The following is a 5,558-nucleotide window of genomic DNA, read 5'->3' as shown; positions in this document are numbered from 1 at the left end:
TACGTAGACTTGTAGACATTTTATATATATGATGTAGGAGTTACCTTATAGAGGAGGAAAATAAATGTCATTTTCATCAAGATGCTATTATCCAATTGTCAGTAGCTATATTTCCTTGTTGAGATATATGTGGACTGCAAGTAATGTCTTTCCTAGATGGTTGCCTTAGTTGTACAAAGATGCTCTACACGTGCTTCCTTATGCAACTCCAACTTGTTAATGGACAATATAAGAAAAGGATCCCAAGAATGCATATCACGTCTGATTGGCTTGCTGTACAGAGTCATTGTCAATGTTTCCTTTAGTAATAGTCACACACACACACACACACACACATATATATAACCCCACAGTCAGTTTTGAGTTTGACGGCTGTAAATTGTAATTGGCTAATATCCCACTGTCACTTTTTAGTTTTCATGGCTAATTGCTTTAACAACTAGTAAATTGTAATTTGCTAATTAGTTCACATGGCCAATTGCTTTTACAACTGAAAAGTTCACTTGTCATTTATATTAGGGGCATGGCATTTCTTTGAAAATGTAAACTTACAGCCATCGAAATGCAAGGGTTCATATATGTTGTGTATGAATTGAATTATTCAAGTCAACAAACATGTGGGGGCCCAACACAACTTCTTCTTTGGATTGGTTTTGTAGAAACAACCGCCGACTTTGTTTCCTTCGACGAGTTGGATTTGGACTCATTTTATGAGTCGGCTTTGGAGCCTTGTTTTTCACTGACCGTTGCTCTTGTAAAAGGAGACTTGCACAAATAGGCACAATGAGATTGAGTGTGAAGTACAGTGTGAAGGTGAGTTGGTGTGAGATCTCACAATTATTTTCTAACTTGTATTACTGCACCACTATTTAGAGCCTTAAGAGAAGCGTGCCTCTTTTGTCAATAATTCTATTTTTTGTTAGAGTGAGATTTAAATGTTTTGAACTTTGGGTTTCTCCATACTATTCGTTGCACTCCATCTTTTAATAGTGATATCCCATGGTCATCTCCGCCTATGGATGTAGGTGATTGGTTTATTTTTATTGTCTCTTTTTTGCTTCTTTGGGATCCTAAATTTATTTTTGTCACAACAAATTAGTATCAGAGCTTGGGTCTTTATTTTGTGGGATGTCTATGTCGGGGATTATGCCCTAAATCCCAATGATTTATGTGGATATTAAAAGTTTGTACTGAATATAAGTTATTAGTCATTTATGAAATTATTTGAGCATATGACATTTGATCTTTTACATGCTTATTGTAATTATGTATATTGTGCACGCGAAAAGTCCTTAGATTACATTGAATGTGGTGTATGGGGTGAGCAACGATGTTGTCATGCAAGGTCTCAGGGTTATCACATAAGATCTTAATCCATAAACCTTGTAGTCTTTTTTTTTTTTTTTTTTTTTTTTTTTTGACTCAATAAACCTTGTAGTCTTGAGTCTTGAGTTGTTCGCATTTAATAATGGAATTGTGCATTCTATTTGGAAAAACTATCACACATAAATCTTGACGATTTACCTTAATCAAGCGAAGTTGGAGGCTTCAGATTTATGTGTAGTGCACATTGTGATGCACATTGTTTAAGTGCTTAATTGATCGACGACATTGGCTTTTAGGGCTTTTTAACGGATTATGATTTTTTTTGCTTATATATTTTTATGAGGTTTTTAGTTATCAACATTCTCATACATTTTAAACTTTATGAATTTTTAAATTAATTGATATGTGGGTTTATGCTGTTGAATAAAGAAATATAGTTCAAAATGATGTCAAGAATATATATATATATATATATATAAGCCAAATCACTCTTTAGAGGTAGTTTAGAATTGCGACATGTGGCATGTACCCATCTTTTTTAAAGGATAAACCGATTTTTTAAGCCATAATTTTTTAACTTATTTTTGTAAGAGTGAACCGGTTTTTTCTTAAAAAATCAGTCATTAATTAGCATCATTAATTGTATTAATTATATTTCAAGAATTTTTCATATATATATTATTCAATAAATTAAGTCTTATTAATATCCGAATCAAATAAGGAAACAAATAATATAAATCAAATTATTATATATTAATACGTTTAGTCAATTTAATATCACCACAAAAAAAACAAGGTTTAGTGACATGGTGATTTGGGGCATTTTTGGCCAAAAAAATGTCCCTATTGATTTCGCAACGCTTGATTAGGGGAACTTGGGACACGTCGGTTTTTATGGCGACTAGAATTTAAGTTTGAGACTTTTTTTACTAAAAAGCGCTTCGAAAATGGGATGTTTAAAACAAAGCACCCTCTTTTTAGAATGAGGGCGCTTCCTAGGCAAGCACCCCCTTTCATAAAAGGGGGCGCTTGGGTGTAAAGCGCCCCTATTTCTATATGGGAGTGCTTTCACACCGCGAAGTACCTCCAATAATTAATATATGGAGAAAATGTTTTTCCCACGCAATCCATATATATTTTTTATTTTCTCCTGATATACAATATGCAATACAATATTGTATTGCGTATTTTCTCCATAAATATTGGATTAATCCATAAATATTTTCTCCATTCATCAATCTCATACAATCTTATACATATCTCACAATACGTATCTAATCCATATATATAATCATATATTTCATAAGACATCTAAATCCAAAATGATGATATCATAAACACAAAGTGTACCACATCTTAAAGAGTTAACAAAAATTGTACCATACATATGAAATAAAATATCCAAAACGATATCATAAACACAAAATGTTCCACCTTTTAAAAGAGTTTACAAAAATTGTCTATTTCATATGAAATAAAATATATCAACGGGTTCGCTTAGCATTTGGCTTCTAATATGTACCCAACCTAACAGGTCAAGTATACGTACGTCACTTAACGATTACCTGCAAATGATAAAACTAAAAAAAAATATTAAATTACAAACCTATATCTAACTATTTTGAAAGTGCAAACCTATATATTACTAGATTATATTACAAGTGACTAAGATATGAAGATTTACACATACTTTGTGATGATCCACGTTGGTCGCCTTCTGCATCAGCTACATGCTCATCTTCATTTGTTAATCCATTCTTACCTATATTTAAATAGATGCAAATGTATATTATGCAATCATATATATGTTCTTAAGTCAACTGCAATGTGGAAGTAACATTTTTAATCATGGAAATGTAAATACAACTAATATAATGTAATTAAGGTTAATTAATTACCCGGTCGACTAGCAACTGATGATTTTGCTCTCACAATACCGGGACACTTGGTGTCATGTAGAGTACACATGTTTACGCTGCTCGTTCCTTGGCTCACAAAATAATTTTCCATAAATTTTTGGACGTCGACATAGGCAAATGTTAACATGGCAATCTGTTCGTTTTGTTTGGAAATCTGTTGGTCTTGTTCATTTATATGCTCAAGTAGTGCAGGGACTTGTGCAGCTGAGGCTAATGATTTATTTGCATGTGTGCTGCCTTTGACTGGTAGATGCCCAGGTCCCATTCCTCGTAAATAGCCAGTGTATTTTGCATTCCCCATGACCTTGGTATAAGCGTCGTCAGGTGCCCAATTTCTTGATCCCTATGTCAAGCTTGAGCTTGCTATAGTGTCTTGTGAACTCAGAGCCCTCATCTTCTCCTATGTTTATATAGAATATGTAAAAGTGTTACGCACCAACTAATTGACTCATAAAGACTTACCATATTACAATGTTTTTGAAAAAATAAACACATGCATATACAAATTAAATCTACAAGTTAATCACATACAACTTTGTCCTCAATGTCTGCATTGAGGAAACTGCCATCCTTTCTCGTGTGGGTTACATCGTAAACGACCGCCCTCGTATGTGTTTTCCCTTTTTTCCTTTTTTTTTTTATTTTTATTTTTTTTATAAAAAAAGATAAAATTTATTAGTGTTGCTGATATATATATATATATACTAATACAATTATATATGTGTTGAAAATAACATACAATCTCATGTGTAATATAGGCAAAGCTCCTCGAGCCAGCCGAGTGTGGCATATTGTACTAGTCTCGTATTTCGTTGTTCTTTTTAGCCATATCCTACATGAATTACATTATGATTATGTTAGTCTTCATACAATTGCATCAATATGGTAAGTGACTCAAACATGACATACCTTATTCTTCTAAGTCATCCATATGCTGACGGCGCTTTCCAATTCCTTTGGGTTGACTTGCCCAAAGTGTTGCGTCGACTGTAGAACGCTTTCCTTTGTATCGTCGTCTTTGAGTTTAAGAGATTTTTTCACCACATGCTTGTAATTTCTCAACTTTTTGCGAAGTCCATGAATACGCACTGTTTAATATCATCCATTTGTAGATGGGGTGAGACATAGAATTTCATCTACAACAAGTAGGGACACAACAGGTAGAAACATGCACAAAATAAATAAAAAACAACACTAAACAACAATAAATTACATCGAACACATACCATCAACATGTTCCAGATTTCTTCATTTCTGTCGTCTGGAACTTGCTTCCAAGTAGGTGCACCTATGCCCACAATACCACCGTTACGGACATAATATCCAGCGCACCTACGTAATTTGTGACCGCTAACACTTACAGGCTGACCCACACTATTGAACTCAACGACAATCCTCTCCCCCTTTGGGATACTCCACATATTAAGAGGACCACTTAAAATCCGCACATGAAATTTTTCTTCTTCATCTGTATTTGTGTAACACATGAATCACATATAAGGTTATATATAATGTATATATAACATATGAACGACATCTTTAGAAGATTTTATAACATAAATAAATACGAAACATATAAATACCTATTGTTCAGACCATATTATGGGCTCACAGAGGATCATCTGGCTCCTTTGTGTCATCTGTATCATGATCTTGCCCATCCGGCTCCTGTGTGGCATTGCACTCATGATCCCACCCATGTGTGGAGTGAGACCTATTCTCATCATCACCATCGAACAGACTGAATTGTGGATCGATTAACCTTTCTGTGTTATGTACATGTTGTTCATTAGCCCATTCACCATCATCATGAACCTAATCCTGAGGTGGTATAGGTCGGTATAGTCCGGCCTGCAGGCCCTGTGTATCATCGTTGCCGTATGAAGTTGATTGTTGTGACGGCGGTATTATTGCTGGAATCTGATCTCGTACTGGTAACTTTGACCATGCTCTTTTTCTTGACATGTTTTTCACCCACAAGATAAACAAGGAAGGTGATATCACATTCAAATATATTAAAATAAATATATATACAATTATTGTAATTGTAAACAATTATAATAATAAAAAAAAACGCATACCCAATTCGTTTGTAGGTAGGTCATTTGGAGGTAGGTCGTTTGGAGGGTATGGGTAGGTCGGTTGGAGGTAGGTCGTTTCGGCAACATTCAACGACAACGTTTGGATCATGAGTAATGTTCAGGTTTAGCGGCTCACTCTCATGGTAGTTGGCATGTGAATTATCATTACCTTCGGCCTCACTAATGTCATACACGTTTCGTGGTTTAGTCCTTACAACGCAAGACCAATCTG

The sequence above is a fragment of the Corylus avellana genome, chromosome ca1 (genome assembly GCF_901000735.1).
Source record: "Corylus avellana chromosome ca1, CavTom2PMs-1.0".
NCBI lineage: Eukaryota > Viridiplantae > Streptophyta > Magnoliopsida > Fagales > Betulaceae > Corylus > Corylus avellana.
Note: the sequence above shows the minus strand (reverse complement) of the source record.